Raw genomic sequence first — 23723 nt, 5'->3', positions numbered from 1 at the left:
GACTCTGTGGGGATCCACTTGAAGATCTTTCAGAGCAGGCATAGTGTGTGGAAGCAGGATGATGAGATGGCATTGATCTGGTGGTTCATGGTGAGCGAGGAGTCCAAGATGATGCAGAGCTTTTGTGTGTGGTCTGTGGGTTTCGGGGGATCCAAGATCTGCGGGCCCCCAGGAGTTGTCACAGATGGAGGAGGTGGAGCCTAGGATGAGGACTTCGATCTTCTCAGAGTTTAGCTTGAGCCAGCGGTCCTTCATCCAGATTGCGACAGCCTTCATCTTGTTGTGGAAGTTGTTCTTGGCGACTGTGGGTTTGTTGGTGAGTGAGAGGATCAGCTGGTTGCCATGGGCGTAGAAGAAGATGTTGAGTCCATGGTTCCTGACGATGGCTAATAGCAGAGCCTTGTAGATGTTGAAAAGAGTGGGGCTCAGGGAAGATCCTTGAGGCACTCCATGGCTGATCTCTGTGGGTTCAGAGTGGAACGGTGGAAGCCTGACTGTCTGTGCTCGGCCGGTGAGGAAGGAGAGGATCCATTCCAGCGCTCTTTCGTGGATGCCGGCATCATGAAGTCTTGTGCATAGGGTGCGGTGGGAGACAGTGTCGAAGGTGGCCGAGAGGTCCAGGAGATTGAGGGATGCAGTTTCGCTTCGGTCAAGGAGGGTGCAGATATCGCCTCCTTTGAAATGCCCCGGAATAATCCATCATATAACTTAGCAGAAGCTCTAACTAAATTTAATCTGGCATTGACTCAGACTATTGCCCACCTTGCACCTTCGAAACGATCCCCTAATCATTCCAAACGTTCTCAGGCAGCTGGGTTTTATCCCGAGATGCGTTCCAGAAAACAACTCTGCAGGAAACATGAAAAAGAGTAGCATACCACTCATGATGAAAGCGATACAACTTTGTTCTTAGCTACCCTGTCTAGCTGCCATAGTAACATCAAAACTGCACGCAAAAACCACATTGCCACCCAACATGTACTGGCTGGCAACGCCCCTAAGGTTTTATACCGTATTTTGCAATCATTTACGAAACCCAGGGCTTGTGAGATCCCTGAAGCACCTACACAAACATTGTGTAACGATATCGCACACTATTTTTCACAAACAATAGAGCAAATTTATGAAAAAATTGTTTTGTCCGCAGCCAGTGTCTGGCTCCTTTGACTTTAGACACTTCAGAATCTGCCACTCCACTGTTGCTTGAAAGCTTTCCTCCTTAACTACAGCTGATGTAATAACTCTAATCCATAAAATAAAATCGGGTTTGCCCTGTGATTTGATTCCAGCTAGAATCACCACCATCCTGGCCCCCCAACCATCCCCGCAGATTGTATATCTTCTTAATCTCTCATTAAAAGACAGTCATGTCCCATCGGAATGAAAAGCTGCGCAGGTTACATCGATTTGTAAGAACGCCAATGTCTCTATGACTGATCTGACTAACCTCAGCCCCATTTCGCCCCTTCCTTTCCTGAGCAAGATATTTGAGAGTCATGTCAATAAAGATCTTTCAAACCATGTTGAACTTTCTGGCTGTTTAGATCCCTCCCAGTCAGGATTTAGGCCCAAACATAGCACCGAATCAGCTCTGCTAGTGGTCACCGATAACATCAGAATGACTCTCGATAAGGGCCACTCTACAATTCTGGTGCTAGTGGACCTATCGGCAGCATTCCACACGGTCTCTCATCAAATATTGCTCAGAAGAATGAAGGAGATCGGACTAAAAGACTCCGCTTTTCAGTGGATGTCGAGTTTTCTATCAGGCCGATCCCAGACTGTCAACGTGGGACCATTTCGTTCGGCACCCATGGAACTATCCAAGGGAGTACCTCAGGGTTCATGTCTAAGCCCCACCCTGTTTAATATCTATGTTGCTCCCTTGGCCAATGTCCTAAGGACCCATGGGTTTATTCCAATATCATATGCCGACGACACACAGCTGCTTTTCCCGTTCGACAAATTCACTCCCTCTGTACAGACGAATGAGAGCTATCTCACACTGGATGAAAAGCAATCTCCCCCAATGTAACTTCAGTAAAACAGAGATCTTGCTCTTCAGAGAGGGTCTCCTATTGTGGTCGCCCAAGTGTTGGCTGACCGACTTTGGTGCCCCCCCCACTCCTAAAGTTACTGTTAAGAACTTAGGCGTCCGACTGGACCGATCCCTAACTTTTAAGGAGCACGTAGCTCAGACAGTGGGTACCTGCTTCCATACTCTGGGCCTACTGCGTCGAGTCTTTCCTCTCCTTCTGGACTGACTCTGACTCAGCCTCTCATATTAAGCCGTCTGGACTACTGTAACGGTCTACTGATCTCTGCTAATTAGACCTCGATCAGCAGACTTCAGATGGTCCAGAACACGACAGCACGACTGGTTCTGAATATGCCTTCCATATGCTCATCCCCTTCTTCTGCAACTTCATTGGCTCCCCATACGCCAACGAATACAATTCAAAATCTGATCTACCATCCTCAAGGCACTCCTTATCCTTGGCCCTAGTTATCTTTCAGAAAAATGTGCTTCCTACCAACCCTGAAGGTCTCTCGCTCCAGCTCCAAACATCTGCTGGAGGTCCCCCGAGCTAGGAGAGCAAGATTGGGAGGAAAAGCCCTCTCCTGCCTCGGTATTGGAATGAGCTTCCTCTACATTTAAGGCAATGTTCTAATCATCTTTGCTTTAGAAAACGTCTTAAGACAACCCTTTTCTGTTTCTGACTTCTGCTGCACTTGTAATTATCTATGATGCCCGTCTGAAGCCCAGAGATACACCTCCGGGAGCGACCTTTGACCCTTCCCCCAGGTAGGTCGCCCCCCAGCCGCCACACGGTCCTCCGGTGACGCTGCCCCCGCTGTCGCCTTGCCCCTGCTGCTGCCTGATGCCACGTAGGGCCCCTCTGCTGCTCGCCGTTTTTTTTCACTTTTTACTTTGTCTTGCTGCATTTTGTTCCACTGTGCTCTGTGGTTCCTTGTTCTCCCCTATTGTGCCTGTGCCCCTGTTGCCTTCTGTGCCCCCTGTGCCCCGTTTGCCTCCCGTGCTCGCCGTTTTTTCACTTTTTACTCTGTCTTTCTGTATTTTGTTTTACTGTGCTCTGTGGTTCCTTGTTCTCCCCTGTTGTGCCTTGTGCCTCCGTTGCCTTCTGTGCCCCCTGTGCCCCGGTCCCCCGTTTCCCCGGTCCCCCTGAGCCTTCTGCCCGCCGCTGCGTCCCTGCGGCCCCGCCCCCCGCCATTCCCGTTCGCCACCCCACTCCCGCCTCCCAGCTGCTCCTCCCACCCACAGCCCCTCATATGGAGACCGCGAAGCGGCCGCACAGCAAAGGCAAGCCTGTCTGCGCCCGTCCGTGCCTGGAGCACGCCCAGCGCCAGAACCCCAGGCCCCCGCCGGAGCCAGGGAACTTGACTGAGATACGACTCCTCCGCCCTCAACGCACTCAACACCGGACGCTGACCCGACTGCTACAGAGCAACCCCGAAGCGAACCCAGGGACCCTTCACCTGTCAAGCCTGCAAATTCACTTGCCTCCGAACCTGCAGACCTCCCACCGGACCCAACATCAACAACAACCATCTCAAGTGCATCCTCCTCAACACCCGCTCCGTCCACAAGCACGCCGTCGAACTCTGTGACCTCCTCGACACAACAGCTCCAGACGTCGCCTTCTTCACGGAAACCTGAATGAACGCCTCCTCGGCCCCAGACATTGCCATAGCCATCCCGGACGGCTACAAGATCACCCGGAAGGACCGCGTCAACCAAACCGAAGGAGGAATCACCATCATCTACAGGAACACCATCAACATCACGACCAACGATGAAGACACACTCTCTGCCGCCGAACACCTATACTTCCAGATTCATACCGTCCCCAAGACCACCCTCAGAGGAACGCTCATCTACAGACCCCCGGGCCCGCGCACACAATTCAGCGAAACCATTTTGCCGACTTCATCAGCCCGCACGCCCTAGCCTCACCAGAATACATCCTCCTAGGGGACCTGAACTTCCACCTGGAGAAAAACAACGACAACAACACCACCACCCTGCTCGACAACCTCGGACTCTAGCAACTGGTGAACACCCCAACCCACCTAGCTGGTCAGACGCTCGACCCCATCTTCTCCGCCAGCAACCACGTCTCCGTCAGCCACTCCACCGGGCTATACTGGACCAACCACAGATGCATCCATTGCACCTTCAAAAAGACTACATCCCACCTCCGCACGCAACAAATCCCCTGCAGATGCTGGAGAAAAATCACCACAGACCAGTTCCTCTCATCACTAAGCCAGAACCCACCAGCCGACACCGCGGACACCAACAACGCAGCCTGCAACCTCACACAGTGGATCACCAATTGCGCCGATGACCTTGCTCCACTGAAGAACCCCCCAGGCGAGTCCCGCAACAGGAAATCCTCATGGTTCACCGACCCCCTCAAAAACTCAAAAAAAGCCGAACCCTCGAAAAAGACTGGCGTCACGAACAGACTACCGAAAACATGACTGCCCTCAAGAACGCCACTCGCGAACACCACCAGCTGATCCGCACCACCAAAAGAGCATCGTTCAAAGAGCGGCTAGACAGCAACACCCACAACAGCAAGGAACTCTTCAGCATCGTCAAAGAGCTCTCCAACCCCAGCGCCAGCAACAACGACATCACACCATCACTAAACCTCTGCAACTCCCTCGCCACGTTCTTCCACCGCAAAATCAGACATACACGACAGCTTCGGACCCCAGACTCTGCTTCCAGCCACCGAACCACCGACCCCATCCTCAGCACCTGGACCCCCATCAGCACTGAAGACACCACCTACGTCATGAACACCATCCACTCTGGCTCCCCCTCTGACCCTTGCCCCCACCACATCTTCAACAAAGCCGACATTATCGTCGCACCCCACCTCCGGAACATCATAAACAACTCCCTCACATCAGCCACCTTCCCTGAGAGCTGGAAGCACGCAGAAATCAACGCCCTTCTGAAGAAACCCACAGCTGACCCCAAAGACCTCAAGAACTTCCGCCCCATCTCTCTTCTTCCCTTCCCGGCTAAAGTCATCGAGAAGACCGTCAATAAACAGCTGACTGCTTTCCTCGAGGCAAACAACTCGCTCGACCCATCCCAGTCCGGATTCTAAGCCAACCAACAGCACCGAGACCGCCCTCATCGCAGCCACCGACGACATCAGGACCCTGATGGCCAACGAAGAAACAACCGCTCTCATCCTCCTAGACCTCTCGGCTGCCTTCGACACCATATGCCACCGCACCCTGATAACCCGCCTCTCCAACACAGGGTTCCAAGGAAAGGCCCTGGACTGGATCACCTCATTCCTCTCCGACAGAACCCAGAGAGTCCGCCCACCTCATTTCCGCTCAGCGGCCACCGAGATCATCTGCAGTGTACCCCTAGGTTCCTCGCTCAGCCCAACCCTCTTCAATATCTACATGAGCCCCCTCGCCGCCATCACACGCAAACACAACATCAACATAATTTCCTATGCCGACGACACCCAACTGATACTCTCCCTCACCAAAGACCCAGCCACCGCCAAAACCAACCTCTAGGAAGGAATGAAAGACGTTGCAGAATGGATGAAACTCAGTCGCCTGAAGTTGAACTCAGACAAGACGGAGGTCCTCATCCTCGGACAATCCCCTTCCGCCTGGAACGACTCCTGGTGGCCCACAGCGCTGGGCTCCGCACCAAAACCCACGGACCACGCACGGAACCTGGGATTCATCCTGGACTCCTCCCTCACAATGATCAAGCAAGTCAACGCTGTCTAGTCATCTTGCTTCAACACCCTGCGCATGCTCCGTAAGATCTTTCGGTGGATCCCCACCGAAACCAGAAAAACTGTCACCCAGGCCCTCGTCACCAGCCGACTGGACTACGGTAACGCCCTATATGCAGGAACCACAGCCAAACTTCAGTAACAACTCCAGCGCATACAGAACGCCTCCGCACGACTCACCCTCGACATCCCCCGCCACTGCCACATATCCGCCCACCTGAGAAACCTGCACTGGCTCCCCGTCAGCAAGAGGATCACGTTCAGGCTCCTCACCCACGCACACAAAGCACTCCACAACAATGGCCCTGAATACCTCAACAACCGCCTCTCGTTCTACACCCCCACCCGCCAGCTACGCTCCGCCAGCCTCGCCCTCGCCACCGTCCCACGGATCCGCAGAACCACCACCGGAGGAAGATCGTTCTCCTACCTGGAAGCCAAAACATGGAACTCCCTCCCCGCACACATACGACTGACCGAGGACCATCTCACCTTCAGGAAACACCTCAAGACCTGGCTTTTCGAGCTGTAGCGACCCCACCCCCCTCCCTCCAACACCTTGAGACCTTCACGGGTGAGTAGCGCGCTTTATAAATGTACTGATTGATTGATTGATTGATTGATTCTGGTGCTATATAAACAAATTAATTCATTAATTAATTAAATGAAGAGAATAATTTGATATGTTATCAGGAGCATGAATCCTACTTTTCCCTTTTGGAATAAGGTTTGCCAGTGGACTTTGCGTCTTTTGAACACCTTCTTATTGAATTTATCACAGGGTAATACCACGCAAAGTCCCTTCCTATTTCATTTAACGCAGGGTCTGTGTTAACAATGTCTTTGTCAGTTAAGACCAAAGGAACTACTTCGAAGGTGTGTTAACACAAGTGCTAATAAAATTTGACTTAAAGGAGAACTTCAGAAAAGAGTACAACAAAAGCCTTAGGGCCATATTACTCTCAGATCCAAACTAGTAACAAGTGCACTCACCCCTTTATGACAGAGACCAAAGCTTTCTTAAGAAGATGGTATGAGTTAAAAAGTCAGAAGTCCACAAAAATACAGTAACACTTAAATGTTGAATCAGTCCTTTTACTTTTACAAAGGAAATGTATGTTAATTCCCATACACTAAATATAAAATTATACATGTACACAGTGAAAACCAGATCTTCTCTAGCGCCTTATGAGCTAGATATCTGCATGCAAATGTTCCTCAATGTAAAATAATGTAAAGCACTGTTGTATTGTATATATTATGGAGTTCACAATATATTACTTCTCCATATTGTATTTGTCAGAGTTCACAAAACACTGTCCTATTGTATTTGCAACACTGCACCGAGCCCATTCCTTTTGCATGCTGCATGGAGTCAGTGTTAACAATGTGTCTATGATTTATCAACACTGGAGCAAATTCATGGGCGGGCTAAGACACTTGCCGCCCCATCCAGTGCCTATGAAAAATCAATAAAGGGGAGGAGCCAATGCCCCTCTCTCCTTTTAATTATTCTTTTTTGTGATTTGATGACCTCTGGCACACAGGTAAGACGTGAAAATATATGATATTGGAAGTGTGCTTCCTTTCCTGTTTATTCTATACCACAGGGAGGGCTGGCGGTCATTCTTAAAGGAAACACTGGTGTGTTGGGGTTCTAGAAAGATTCTGTAATAAATGCATACAACCCCCTAGGGTTTCATTTATTTTCTATCTCAGATCCGTTCGGCTGCGACTGGGGAATAATGGTGAAACCTTTGAAACACCAAGGAGGTGCTTATTAATGCTTATTTATAGACAGCATGACTTTACAAAGTAACCTAATTAAGTGATGCTGCCTCTGTTTTCCCTAGGCCTCAGGTCAATGTATTTGAGGTGTCGGTAATCACTGAGTGACTCTTAGCTCGAGGCATACTGCACCATGTACCCGACCGCTGTAGTGTTTGCCATGTCGTCATTTCCAGGCTGCACCTCGACAGGTGGTTTCTTGTACATTGCCTCCAGCACCATTGTAGGCACTCTACCTTTGCTGCTGGTGTATGGCCGTGAATTCTGACATGGCTGAGCCTCTATTTACCTGTCCATACCCTAAGGGTTCATTAGTAGCACGGGAAGTCCAGCATTTCAAGAGTTCACATTTACCTTTCTATATCCATAGCCACGGCTAGTAAATGTGATGAACTACGGTCTACTTAATCTTTATTTCATATCCATTAATACATTCAACACCTCCCCCTAGCTTTAATTACTGCAGGAGCTTATCAATGCATATCTATATCCACACAAATGGTTTCAAAGTGCCTCTTAAGGAAGTTTTTTGGTATTGCACTGCATTAATTATGTGATGTTAGGTCAGATGTATTTGGAGAGTGTGCTTAATGCCATGATTAGAGAGACACTGCCTAATGTACAACCTCTACTGGAGGGACTCTAGGTCAGTACATTGAATGTTGACTAACCCATAGGAGACCTTAGAGCAGTAGTAGCAGAGGTGTGTGAAGGTCGACGTGTGTGGTGGAGAATCAGCTTCAGAATTCCAAGAACTGAGGGAGATTTCATATGGAGCTATGAGGCTGCTCCGGTTCTTGGCCATCTCTGTAACCCAAGGAGATCCAGGAGAGGTAGGACTTTTTGAAACTGGGGCCCGCCTGGAATAGTGCCAGTATCGGTCTGGGTTCCTTTACAGTTGCCGTATGCGGAGTTTCCACTCTTGTGTTTCTTTGATGGTGACACCATTTTCGATGACAGCATGACCGTGGTCCATGACAAAAGTCAGTTTCTATGAACAGCCACAGATGTTGCGTCCCAAACCCTTCCCAGCCCTTTGGTTAGAAATGTCAGAATTTCAGACCCCCTGAAAAGTCATTGTAAGGCATTCACAATCACATGTAAACTGAGGACGATCTGGGAAGAGAGGTCTTATCGGGGACAGGGCCCTGAAAGCAACAAATCCCATTGTTGATGATGTGAGCTTACATAGGTGTGACGGCGCCTCTGTAATTAAAGTTGACATCTCACTTCAAAGGCAATCTCATTTTTGCAACTTAATTGCTTTGCTCACCTTTGAAAAATTGCACCACACTTGGAGGGTACAGTTTGCTGCAGGCAAGGCTGAGCGTGCCACATTAGGTGTAAATTGGTTAAGTGGATCAAAAGTTCACCTCTTTGGAAGAAGGGTGTTTGTTCATTTCAGTCCTCCAAGTAACTGCTTGCAAAAGTGCTTTGCTTCATGGAAATTAAAGAAATTGTAAACCTCTTACACCTAAAGTCAGCTTTCAACAGCACGTTGTCACTTCAGCATTAGACCTTGATAGCAATACTGTTGTATCTACAAGGTTACTGCCACAGGCAGCAATTCTTATGTGCTACAAAAGTAGGTACTATTGATATTATTTCAGCTTCTTAATCGTCATTTTATATTGAAATCAATGACTTGCATAGAGATATATATGCAGGGGACAAATTAACTCATTAAATTATCGTACGCGATGAATAATAATTTAAATTGAGTACTTAGAAAAACTTTAGCATCAGAATGTAAATAATTTTCCTAATGTAATATTTACTCTTTTGAAGCTTTTCCAACAACAACTGTTATGCGTATACTGCAAATAAGCACGCTTCGTGTACTGTAGTTAGATTACCCCTATTATCTCAAATACCTTCTTTAACTGATGTCTCTGCAAATAACACATTACCCATTCTTTGTGTATCTCAGTATTGAAAAATGATGTTACGATACGAAATTAAGTTGTACACTGCGGTACAATTTATCGAAAAATGTAATCAAGCTACAGGATCCTGCTAGATGAGTCACTCCCCACCCTAAACCAAACTTAGGGTCCCTGAGGCTGAAATCAGGTCAAGACAAGACCTTGTAATATTTATTTTATTATTACCTATTAATCTTTCGCTCACTATTGTTAGCTGTGATACTGGTCACTAATAATCAATCCAGGCTTTAATCTCTTTCCTTAGCCTGCAAGAAGGTTTACATTGTGGCTGACAGATGTTTCATTAGGAATCCAGAAGTCCTTACCCACATCTACATACCATACCACTACATATGCACTACCACAAAAATATATTTGAGAAAGGTGACAGAGAGACAAGCATTGGCAAGTCAATAGGTCTCGACTTTGCGGCCTATTGGCTTGTCAATAGTTTTAAGCGTGCTGTACAGATTTACTCATGCTGTGCAGCATGGCAATAATAGAAAGAAACCTATTACACAGTTGGCCGCATCATTTTGTAGGCAGGTGCACCAAGTATGTGCATGCCTAAGAAATGACTTGAGTGCTTTTTTTTAAAAATGGTTGTTAACTGATCAGAGTACTATGGTGAACAAAAAATTTTGAAAAGTAGCGCGGGAGGGGGAAGCAATGCTGATGAAGGATGCATAACAGAGAATATGAATCATGAACAGGAATAGAAACGCAACAAAAGTGTGGGGAGAAAGCAACATAGAAAGGCACGCAGAAGCAACACAGAGGTGCTGGTGGGGAAAGAGCAACACAAATATGTTGGAGGGGGGCAAGTACACGAGGAAGCCAGCTCGAAAATACATGCACTCTTGTGGAGTGCGTAAACGAAAAAGTAGTGCCTGAAGAGTGAGCAGTGGAAGGACCCGGGGAGTACGCCCCTGTGCCTGGGAAGAGATAAACGCATGAAGAGGAAGTAAAGCCCACATAAGCTTTCGAATAAAAAGCAAGCAAATGAGAGTGACAAGGAGGCCAACCAATGGTGAGCAATGGGCCGGCTTTAAGTGCACTACAAGGTGGCAATATGTCTAGCAACAGACAGAGATTTCTTGACAAAGACTTTCATATGTAGAATGTTGGCTACACTGGAAACTCTACATTAACACTCGGGCATCAATCAACTCAGAAAGTTGATGACAACTTTGCTATAAAAGGTAGAATGATATTGGGGTTAGTGAAAGATGAGATAAGCTAGTAATTGCAACTGGTACATTCCCCTATGCTGACGCACGCACTGTGTCATCTTGAAGGTCTTTTGGGAATGTTTCTCCATGCTGAGAAAACGCCCTGGCTGTCTCCTTGCTTGTTTGAATGATCCTATTATCCACATCTCTGGCAGAACATCCTTTTTTCTAAGGACACCTGAGCTTGTCTTGCTGCCTTGGTGCCCAAGTGCCGGCAAACCTTTGACAGAGATGGCAGGTGTGCACCCAGTCACACAGGGTGAAAGGTGATAGAAATGGTCACCGTGACCATTGAAAAGACCTCTTTGGTAAACCAGCACAGTTGCTCTTTAAAGATAGGAGACACAAATAAAATCCACACAATTATTTGCGCATTACCACATCAGCCCTAAGAGCTGGCGAACAGTTCTGCTGGTTCTTCATTGTTTTGTGCCAAGTCACGAGTCACGGAGATTTTCTAAAGGACGGGGAGCCACTCTTTATACAAAGAACAACATGTTTCAAAGACCTTAGACAACTGGTGGAAAAAACTGTGGAAAAACTTCTTGCAAGATAAGAACTGAAAGTGAAAGCTCACTGTGTGAATCCAGAAAGGTGCACACCATCCTTAGGTCATTGAACACATTTTTGACATGGTCGGAGAACAAGTTGAGCAAAATTCCATGCTCGAGAAGCTCCATGCACAGATAAGTTGACCAAATGGCTCCTATGTCTGTATGTTTAGCTTCAGTGAACTGAGGTGCCTTCAAATATTTGGCACTTTTGTTCAGTACATTATGATTCCGTATGTGGTTCTGGAATTATTTCAGTAATTGTCTGTGCCAAGCTCACAGATGCTTGATTTTTGCTCCACACGCTTGTCAAAGTCCAAAGGTAAATGTTGTCACCGGACCCAACTCCAGACACAGTCTCAATGCTGGGCTGAGGAATTCCCAGATTTGCAGAAAGATGGCGGCTGGTGTCCTCCTTTAGCACTGGATGGGTTGACCATTCTGCCCTCAGTACCGCACCAAGGGAACATGTCTACCTTAGCCAAGACCTGCCTTTACACAATCCACACTGCACTGCCTACATTGCAGTCTGACCTCGACACCCCTCGGTCAGAATGTCAGACCTTTAAGCCTTAAAGAATACCTCTTCCTTAGCTTCAACGCCCGTTACCACGAAAATAGAAAGAGAGCAAAAACTATCAAGACCACAATCTCCACCTGGAACCTGACCTGAGAGCGGTGCTTTACATGCATAGCCGATGTGGAAACCGGCCTGACCATGATGTTTTATAGGAGGGAATATTGCAGAAGTGGCACCTCTGTGGTGATTTACATGCTGGGACATAGTGGATACTGGCTTGGATATAGTGTTTTACATACTGAGGTCTTGGAATACATAAATATTTCCCCTTTTGAAATACTTGCCAACTCTAATGTCTTCTCTGTAATATATTTACACCCGGGAAGACAGATACAGAAACACTGAGCCATTCGTGTTCAGGCGAAGCGGTGTTCCAGTATGGGATACCACGATGCCTGAGTCGTAATCAGGGCCAAATATTTTAATCGACCCACTTTTAGGTCTAGTTTGACAGCACAGCTGTCGCCAGACATTATATGATCGGCCTAAAAAAGGCCTTTAAGAAGCACTACCAGACGAGGGGCTCTGGCTCCCCCAAATGTTGGTGTCCAGAAGTAGGTGTTTTGATTCAGGACAAGTTCTATGCTATGATCATTTTGTTTATATTTCTCGCTGACTGAGCTTGAGCTTTTCAGCGGCAATGCTATTAAGGTGTTTGTGATAACTTAATAATATACTGTGTTTGTTTCTCTCTGGCATCAGCACTGATGGGAGGAGACAGTCATTAACTTTAGACTTCACAGTGCTGTTTGGTGACGGGCAGACCAGGGCTACATAGATCTATATGGATTTTTAGGTCTTTCTTGGCAGTGCAACTGTCACATGATCTAATGTAATTAACAAAAAAGAACTTTCAGAGTCCTACTGAGGGAGGGGCTTAGGCTCCACCCACATGTTGGTTCCCAGAGTACAGGATTTTATTAGTATGCTTTTGAATTGTGGCAAAGTTTATACTCTATGTGTAATATTCTAAGGGCCAAGTTACGACCTATCAGCGGAGCTGCGCTGGTGCAAAACGCCAGGCTACCGCTCCGCCGAAGCATGTCACCGCCCACCAGATTACAACTTTTCAGTGGTCTGATGGGGAGGTGGCATGACAGTTCCCTCTGCAGTGCCCTATAAAAGCGGCCGTGACTTTTAAAAGGGCACTGCAATGGCAACACCTCACAAGGTTCCTGCACGGCATGGACTCGAAAGTCCATGAAATGCACGAACCTATGTGCATGCACACAGGAGGGCACAGGTCATGCTCCCCTGTGTGAATCCACATATGTTTGAAGCACAGGGGCGCCCCATAGGGCCCCCTTTGTTTCCTCTCCGCCAGTCCTTTTAAAAAGCCTGTTGGAGAGGAAACTCGTACTATGCATGGCGGGACTGGGGCATTCCCGCCAGTCCTATGCCAAGAAATATCGGTTCCCTGGCGGAGCCGGAGGCCTAGTGTGGTCTGTCTGCCTGAGTCATAATCGGGCGGCGGACCACCAGTGCAGCCATGGCTGGATCCGCCACCAGGAGTAGTCCTGTCCTCGGACCACCAGACTCATAATGAGGCCCTTAGTGTTGAAACCACCCTGCCTTTAACAGTTGGCTGTTATCACATTGTGGTACAAGCTATAGACAGGTATTTTGTTACATGTAATCTCACAGATTACCATAGTAGGCAAGGCTTGGGCACTGGCAGCCCACTCTGACAAATCCTATGGTGGTCACTTGATGATTCTTATCAGGCCCTGTTGAGAGGGGTTGTGAATTATTTTGAAAGTGATATTTTTACCATACTTGCAATTTTAGAACTGTATACATGATGGTTGCCAGTTTATGTGCACTTAAATTGGATGTTTTGGGGTAAGGTGTAAAGTCCATGTACACTTCAATGGTTCATTGGGAGGAGTAATTCCAGATTTCATAAGTTTGATCTATTTATTATGAAACATTATGACAAAGCCAGTCGGCCTGACATACCTATTGTGAAAAGCACGCATTAAAGACAAATTGAGGGGAAAGAGACTACGTACTCCAGTAATCCTTGTTAGGCTCTCTCAGGAGAGATAGTATTTTGCTTTTCCTCTGTAAGTTTGTATTCAGTTGTACTTTTATGACTGTATGCCATGTGCTTGCCTTGTGCAAAGTTTACGCTTAGTACAATAGGCTTGAGTTTGGAGTGTTAACAAGCCAATGATAAAGGCCACATGCCTGGTTGTTTATTAAAAGGTTATGATAGAAACAGCGGACATGTCATATTGATTGTGAAAAACATGTTAAAGTCAATAGAAATTTAAGGGTAGATTGTTATTACTCTATTACTCTCAATTAAAGCCTACGGGTCGTTTTTTTGTTACATAGAATTTCATTGATTACCCTAGTATGCAAGGGAATTGGTGTTTGTGACCCACTCTGACAAACCATGAGCATAGAAGATTTGCATGGTGAGAATGCTTATCAAGCCTTGTAAGGGGAGGTAGTGTTTTGCTTTGCTAACTCTAATTGTGTTTACATTTGATATTTTATGACTGTATGCCTGATGGTTGCCTTGTGAAAAAGGTTACACCGAGTACAATTGGCCTGAGTTGGTTATGGTGACAAACAAGGATAACAGCTATTGGTGTGTAGGAAAATGTCATGCCAACTGCCTTAGGTCTGTCCTGTGTATTATGAAAAGTTATTACAAATCCAGCAGGTATGGCTTATTTATTGTGAAAAGCATATGTTAAAACCAATAGGCCTCTAACAGTGGATTGCCATCATATTATGTTGTTAATGCTGGAGGATTTCCGGACTGCGGACAGGCTCTCCGAGCCTGTCGTCCGCAATCCGGAAATCCGAGTCGGATTCCTTTATGACTGAGCCCATCAGATTGGCTCGGTTGGAAAGGAATCCGGCCCACACATTCCAGTTCGGTCGGAAGGGCTCCGAACATGGTTCAGAGCCCTTCTGGCCGAAATCGGAATCGGCCCCTAAGTTGCACATCACTCAGCGGCAGTTCCTCCTTTAGTTCAAAGGAGTTTTGCCCCACCTGCTGCGAGCGCAGCAGCTGCAGCAAACAACATAAATAAAATAAAATTGTAATGGTCATTACCATTCCAACTTGCAGACAGTTGCCTAAAGCATAAAGTGCGCATGTCGGATTGGCCGACTGTCTTGCCACAGCCAGCTGGACATGCACACCTCAGACAGCATCAATCTGTGAGCTGTATAACAGCCGGGTAGACTGCTGACACAGTCTTCAAGTCTGAAAAGAAGCACTACCTTAGTCTGCTCTGACCAATCATGGCGCTACTCTCAGGCTGAAAACTGCATGAGAGCAGCTCCAGGATTGGTTAGGTTTATTGGGTCTTCCTCTCTTAACTAAAGTCACCGCCCTCCATAATGGTTTCTGGGAACAGTCAACAGTGCCTTCTTTGAAGACACCAACCGGATGGTGGTCCTGGAAACCGATGTTGGTAAGTACTTTTGATGTTAGCATTATTTTTTTTATTATAAAAAATGTATACAGCGCACGTTCACCAATAAGTTTCATGGCACTACCTCTAGAAATTGCCGAATCCAGTGGAGGGAATTATTCAAGGGCCTGCACAAACAGCCATGACTTGAGCATTTACCTAAACCTCAGAATATCACTACATGACCGAATCTCCAGAGGAAAGGAGTTCCACAGTCCTGGGGCCAGGTAAGCAAACGTGCATCCTCCCTGACGTTTTAACTTAAAGACAGGGCTAGTCATTAACTGCAGATGTACTGAGCGTAGGTTGCGAGAGGGAGTGTACCTTGATAACAGGCTGTTAATGAATTTGGGCTACGACCCTGTAGAGACTTGAAGATCAGGCATGCAGTCTTAAAGGCAGAGCGTTGGGAAATAGGGAGCCAGTGTAGTTTTCTTAATAGAGGGGTGGCAGATTGCCATCTGGGTTGCTGATAAATCAGTCTTGCTGTTTGGTTCTGAACCAACTAAAGCCGCTTGGTTAGGAAAAGTGGGATGCACAAGTAGACTGAATTAGCATAGTTTAAGTGTGATAGCACCATGGCTATCACATCCTGTATCAGGGGTGCATGTGTGAGCAGTCGGCTGATCTTTCTGATCTTTTGCAACTGAAAGAAACAAGTCGAGATCACGGCACTGACTTGCGATCTTAATGACAGGTATTATTTATAATAACCCCAAGGCTCTTAACGGAGGTAGAGGGTACGGGGGTCCAAGCTCAGTAGGCCAGTAGTGTGGGCCCCAGAAGTTCTGACTGGTCTCTGTCAGAACTAGTTCAGTTTTGCCTGGGATGAGTTTTAAATGATTATGGTCCATCCAGTGGCGAATGTGCAATATGGTGGCCTGGAAATCAAGAACTGTATGAGGTGAGTTGTCGATGGTGAACATTAACTGTAGGTCATCAGCGTAATTGAAGGTGGTCACATTCCTTTCCTTCAGGGACTGAATCAGAGATAAGAGGTACAGATTAAACAGATGGGGGGATAGTGAGGATCCTTGTGGGACCCCACATGTAGTTTTTAGCTTGGTTGCTGTGAATGAGGCTATGCGGACCGCTTGAGAGCGGTCTTCGAGAAAGGAGCTGATCCAGCTGAAGGCAGAGCCCTGGATACCAGCCTGCCTGACACGGTCCTTCAAAATGCTGTGATCGATCGTGTCGAAGGTGGCCAAGAGAACTAATAGTACCAGGGCCTGTGGTATGCCTCTGTCAGCTTTTTCTCGTAAGGTTTCCAAGACTGCCAATATCACCATATCCGTAGAGTGTGCGGGCCGAAATCCCGATTGGTGTGGGTATAGATAGTTAGAATGTTCCATGAAGTTGGACAAACACTTTGCCACGTGGGCCTCCAGTACCTTGGCCAGGTAAGGGAGAAGAGAGATGGGGCGATAGTTTGACAGATGTAGAGGATCTGCTCCAGGTTTTTCTTAGAGGGGGACCACGATTGCTTCTTTGAGCATGTTAGGTACGCGGTCCTAAGAGAGGGACTCATTCAGGAGGTTAATGGCGGAGCACGGAAGGGAGGAGAGTGTATCTTTTAAAACATGAGGTGGACAGCAGTCCGTGGGGGAACTGGATTTTACTCTGGGCAACAGGTCCAGCAAATCTGGGAGCTAATGGCCAGGAAATTATCCTTGGTAAAAGGGTTCCTGTGCGCAGCGAGGAGTGTCTCATTGGAGATGTGTATTGGAATGCTAGCTTTAATGATAGAGATCTTTTTGACAAAATAGTTATTAAGGGAGTCGCAAAGTTCTTGGGTAGGTGTGGTGTGGAATTTTAGTTCGTGAACTGAACATCATCTGCGCCATCTTGTCCATTCCTCAGACTCACGTACGAACATACACAACAGCCATTTTAGGTACCATGATCTCCCTGTTCACGATCGATCATCAGCGTACTTCCCTGACCCTGCAAGCCTCCCCCATGCACTCTGGCTGACCCCGCATCCACATGCGTAAGTCATGAACCCTCCTCTTCCACATGACTCTGTCTCTAGGAATCACACCCCGCGCCTGACCAACACCTCCTTCCGATTATCCACACTAATCACACTGATCCTTAACTTCCATGAATACCTCTCCTTTGATGACCCCTTCCTCTGAGCCCGATTGTCTGTACGGACCGCTGGTCATCCCTTGGCCTGAGGATACAGTTTATTGCCTTCCACTGTATGCACTCGACCCTTTTCAATGAAGCTACTATTGATCATGGTTTCCCCACCCCTTGAGATTCGATCAGGCGCACACATTCCAAAGGAATCGGCGGAACACTCAGCTGCATGATTAGCCTCCTCTTATTGTATGGGGGGTGAGGACCTCTACTGTAGCCACGTGTTGGAAAGAGCCGGAACTGGAGGAGGGGGGGGGGGAACCGGGGATGTCATCTGTCGCTACCTTACAATGTCTTTATTGTAATAAAGAACGGTCTCATTCATAAAGCAGTGTATAAAAGGTCGGGCCTCAGAGAGGCTTGCAGAGAGCACCTCGAGACGATACCTTGTTGTCCGATCTGATGTGTTCTGCTCCGTCGGAATAAACGTGTTTCCTGTCTTCCTGTCTCCAGCGCCTGCCTCTTTATTTTGATAATCTTCATAAGGTATTAGAGGCGTTTAACGCCGGGCAAAATTACTTAAGAAACACCGACTAAATCGCCTGACCATTTTGCTGATCTTCATCAATTGGCGTCCCAACGTGTGGGGCCCATCAGCGACACGTGGATCCGGTGGGAGAGGTCCCAACGACAGAGTGAACGACTGCAACGATTGGAAGAGCTCCTGTCCGATAGACCCTCGTCTGACAGCCGATCATCTGAACTTCACTGGTTCCGAGCAGACCTCTCCCCGAGTGATCTTCGGTCCTGACTGGGAACCATCAGGAGTGCCACGGTAGCAGCAGAGAGTAGAGGACGATCGGGCGCTGGAAGCGGAAGACGAGAAACTGTCCATACGGTCCGGGTAAGGTCGTGTAACACGACAAACTAAGAAATATTTGATTGTTTGATTGAAAATACTAGTATTACTCTCCGAATTGTTGGTTCTCTTGGAGATTCTCTGTCTGCAAACTGAGAGGGATAAAAGTATTCTCTCTTCCTTTGCATGCAGCGAAGGGTAGGTAACGCAGGCTTTTGCCCCCGTTGTAATCCGTCATGCCTATCTTTTCTCCCCCACTGATTGATTGTTTGCCCGAACATTGTTTGTTCGAGGATTGTTTTTTTCTCGAGAATTCTCTGTCTACAAACGGGGAAGGGTAAAAAGTATTCTGTCCTCCTTTTCAGATAGTGAAGAATAGGTAGTGCAGGCTTTTGCCCCCGTTGTAACCCGTCGCGCCTATTTCTTTCTCGCCACTGATTGTTTGCTTGAACGAACATTAATTGTTCGATATTGGTTCTCTCTTTGGGTATTCCCTATTTGCGAATACTGCAGAATAAAAATATTCTGTCTAGTCTTCGCAAAGTAGTGAAGGATAGGTAGTGCAGACTTTTGTCCCCGTTGTAACCCGTCATGCCTATCTTCTCCCCATTGGTCAGTAGTTGGATCAACCCGGACCGCTTATTAGAGATGAACCATCCAGCTCCATTGGAAGGCACCCCTAATAAGGACATGTTCACTAAACAAGGACTAGTCGCCATAACTTATAGTAAGCTATGGCATAAATATACGAAAAGGGACCCCAAAAATCAGTGGCCACTGATAGGTTCCTTTGATGATCATAAAATAAAAGCGCTAGAAACAGCTGTTAGAATAAATAAGGCAACACCCACTATGCTCGATAGTATCGGCATGTGGCGCAAAGAAGCAGAGCAACGAAGGAAAAGAGAAGAAACAAAAATAGGGAAAGAATTACGAAAGGCAGCCCACCTGGCAGCGAAGGAACTAGATGAAGAGATAAAAAGGAGAGAGGAAGTTAGACAAACGCAAGAATCAGGGTCAACAGGCCAATGCCCTGTTAGGACCCCCTCTACGCTCTACCCAGAAATGCCCTCCAAACAACGGGCAAACGACGAGTTACTGCTAGGTCCTCCGATCATCTACATGCCCCCTCCTTATGCCCCCTGCCAGCCACTGGCACAGCACCTACCAGTCCTGAGTGCGGGCGAGGGTGACCCTAGCGCTAGTGCCCCGGCTCTTACGGCCTTCGCACCAGCCACATCGGGAACATCAGATGAACTCGAGACTAGCAAGCAGCTAACGGCAAGACCAAATAGGTTGAGCAAAGATGAGCGGGATGGGATTGATAAGGTAGCAAAGACACTGGTAGAACGGAAAGAGAGCGAAGAATATGCGATGGATATGTGCAATTCACATGCCGGTAGCCACAGGCGGCATTTCATTTTACGGTTCAGCTTCCACACCCTGAACGCATATGAGGATAGGTATCAAACTAAGGGTCCTGCTAAGCTGACGGCTCTATATAGAAAGATCGATGTTGGAGATGGGACTGAGCATGACGTGACGGACCTCTTCATGCAAACGCTTGAAGTCTTCCACCACCTCACTGAACAGAAACCAGAGGTTAAGCTCACAGTCTCTGAAACGGCTGAGCCCCCATTAGAAGTAGCCAACACTATGATGCCTATCAGAGAAGCCGCCCCCTACTGGTTTCCCCCAAGAGGTCAGGGAACAAACGACGATATTAACCACGCAGATGCAAAAGGGAGGGTTGTGTACAACTGGGTTTATCAACCATGGGATCGACAAGATATTTTAACCTTTAGGCAAACCCTGCCCGATTTAAGAAAGAACCCAACAGCATTTTATACCGAACTAAGTACAGCCTTGGGCTCAACCATAATGACTCTAGCGGACATTGATTTGTTTTTTGGGTTATGTCTGCCGGCTGACGTGTGGAAGCAAATCCGGAAGGCCAACCACACAGATCTGTTTGGACATACCTGGAATCAACTCCGTGAACTAGATAGGCAGCGAGAGCCCGGTAAGAAACCTGTAAAAGACATACTGGAACTCCCGGACAAAATAGTACAGAAGTTAAAGACATTGATCCCAGAGAGAAAGGTAGACTGGTCGATAGTCACGGCTTGCCGTCAGAAACCCCAGGAAGACGTATCAGAGTATTTCTCCCGATTTGAGACAGTGTTCTCCGATTACAGTGGCCAAGACATGACCACCGCAACCGGACAGCACCTATTCGTGCAAAACTACGTAAAGGGGCTATTACAAGAGGTCTCCCAGAAGTTACAGACAAGCGAGAGTAGTTGGGGGGCCTCAAAACCTGCAGCTATCCTTCAGATGGCTCAGTATTACGAACATCAAAAGAACGAGAACGAGAGGGCAACTGAGAGAAAGAAAAAGGACTTAAAAGAACGAGTGATGATTGCTCAATTACAGGGAGTGACTAGAGGAAGGGAGCAGTATAGGAGAAACTACCAGTCGAATGCTCCTAGAAATCCACCCCCTAGAGACTGCACACCCACACCTGGCGCTCCACGAACAGACCTCGATGAGAACCAGTGTGCGTTTTGCAAAGGATTTGGCCACTGGAAGTCTCAGTGCCCGGTCCTCCGAGAAACGATTAAGAATAACGAGACAAGGGATATGGCAAATGGCCCCAGGACAAGAGGGCAGGGACGAGGGCACACCCACGACACCAACAGTAACCAACCTGGCAGACCGAACACATTTGACCGCCCCCGACAGAATCAGTGCCAACAGTCCGGCTGCGACAATGCTCACGACTTTGCATAGGACTGCCAAGGGCGAGGGAGGGATCCAGTCGAGCTCTGTGTTGACCAGCAAGGTCCTTACGTCACCGCTAAGGTCCTGGGTACAAAGTCTCTATTTTTGGTAGACACTGGAGCGACACGTAGTGTATTATCAAAGCGACTGATTCCAAGGGCACCCTTGTCTGGCTCACACATTACATCGATAGGTTTCGATGGAACGCCCTCCACTAATCCCCTGTCTGTACCTATCTCTTTTGACCTAGGAAACAACCCCACGGACACAACATTTCTGCTCTCCTCCAACTCCCCAGACGCCATTATGGGTATTGATCTACTAAAACATTTCCAAGCTACTATTAGGTGTTCCCCAGATGGAGTCCGAGTCATCCTGTACGACAACCCGAGCATGTCCAGATCCTGCCCCGCACGACATATGTACTCTATCACTGATGCTGACCTAACCTTGCTCGACACCCTACCCCTGTACCTGTGGGCCAGCAACGACTCGGATGTAGGACGAATGATGATCGATCCTGTGCACATAACTGTCCGACCAGACGCCATACTCCCGAAACTCCCACAGTACCGGGTATCGCCCGAAGGCGAGAAGGCATTGGTAGCGATTATTCAGTCCCTGGTAGATGCAGGAGTGGTAGAGGAAGTGGTTAGTAATGTTTGCAACAGCCCTATCCTACCCATTGTTAAGAAGCAAGGTGAGGGAGATGAGAAAGCGTACCGCTTCATCATCGACCTGCGAGAAGTCAACAAAGTGGTAGTGCCACAGTACCCCGTAGTCTCAGACATCACCACCATTCTGACCCTCATCCCGTCCACTGCCACCACCTTCACCGTTATCGATCTCAAGAATGCATTTTTCTCTATCCCCATCCATCCAGACAGCCGCTACCTCTTCGGCTTCACATTAAGAAACCGTTCGTACCGATTTTGTAGAGCTCCCCAGGGCTACACTGAAAGTCCCAGCATCTACAGCCAGGCCCTCAAAAGACAGCTGGACACCGTCCAGCTACCAGATGGAGTGGTGTTGATCCAATATGTCGATGATATCCTTTTGGCGGCCGACACCACTCCTCTTGCAATCACAGCCACCATCCAACTCTTGCACTTTCTTGCGGAGAATGGCCACAAAGTCTCCAAAAAGAAACTGCAGTTCTGCCAACCTCAAGTGACCTACCTAGGCCATCTCCTGTCCAAAGAAGGGAGGAAACTTACACCCGACCGAATCCAGACCATCCTAGACACCCCCATCCCGAAAACACAGAAGCAAGTCCGTTCATTGGTGGGCCTTACCTCTTTTTGCCGACAATGGTTGCCAAATTTCAGTCTCGTCATAAAACCCCTACTTTCCCTGTTGGCCAAAGATGTTCCCTTCCCACTCCCTTGGACCCCCGAATGCCAAGCGTCCTTTAAGGAGCTGCGGGATGCCCTTTGCTCGGCACCCGTCATAGGAACGCCAGATTACTCCAAGCCCTTCTCTCTCTTCACTCACGAAAGGGAGGGATGCGCATTGTCTGTTCTAACTCAGCCCATCGGCTCCAAACAACGCCCTTGTGCCTACTTCTCTGCCACTCTTGACCCAGTCGCCAGAGCTTTACCTGCCTGCCTTCGAGCAGTAGCCGCCGCTGCTGTCTCTATCCGTCAGAGTGAGGGAATTGTACTTTCAAACTCTCTCACGGTGTTAGTACCCCACGCAGTTGACACCCTTTTGAACCAGACCAAGACTCAACACCTGACTAGTGCACGACTGACGGGGTACGAATTGACTCTACTTGCACCCCATATCACTCTTAAGAGATGCACGACTTTGAATCCTGCTACACTGTTGCCCTTGCCTGAAAATGACCCCGATGTGCCCCCTATACACGACTGTGTGACCCTCACGGACGAACAGACCAGGAGTAGAATTGACCTCCGAGACACTGCTTTTACAGACCCTGATGGAGAACTGTGGGTAGACGGTTCTTGTATCAAACTCCCAGACGGCACCACCTCAGCTGCCTATGCGGTGACGACAGCCCGAACAGTAGTTGAAACAGCCCGTATCAAGCAACGATCCGCACAGGCAGCAGAGCTAATTGCCCTCACACGAGCATGTATCATAGCAGCAGGAACCACGGCGAACATTTACACGGACAGCCAGTATGCCTTCGGGGTGGTTCACCATTTTGGGCTCTTGTGGAGGGAAAGGGGATTCCTGACGTCCCACGGCACACCCATTCTCCATGGAGATCTAGTCTCCGCCCTGATTGAAGCAGTTCTCCTCCCCAAGCGATTAGCAGTGATCAAATGTCAGGCACACAAGAAGGTGACAGACTTAGTTGGACAAGGAAATGCACTAGCCGACATCACTGCCCGAACCACAGCTGAGAATAGGACGACGACACGCATGTACGTGACCAGGTCACAAGCAGAAAAATGGACTGACGCTAGGGAAACGATTAGGGACATCCAGTCGGCCAACACACCTGACGAACTGACTGAGTGGGCACGGGTGGGTTTAAAGGACGACGAAGGCTGCTGGCGGACACAAGACACAAACAAGTGGTTGTTGCCTGACTCATACTTTATCCCCATACTGACTATGGCACACTCCCCTGCACACATAGGTTCTGCCCCCATGATTGAACTCATTTCCAAAGTCTGGCACAACAACAAAATCCCCGACTCAGC

This window comes from Lissotriton helveticus, chromosome 3_1 (assembly GCF_964261635.1).
Source record: "Lissotriton helveticus chromosome 3_1, aLisHel1.1, whole genome shotgun sequence".
Taxonomy (NCBI): Eukaryota; Metazoa; Chordata; class Amphibia; order Caudata; family Salamandridae; genus Lissotriton; species Lissotriton helveticus.
This window is presented reverse-complemented; position numbering follows the sequence as displayed.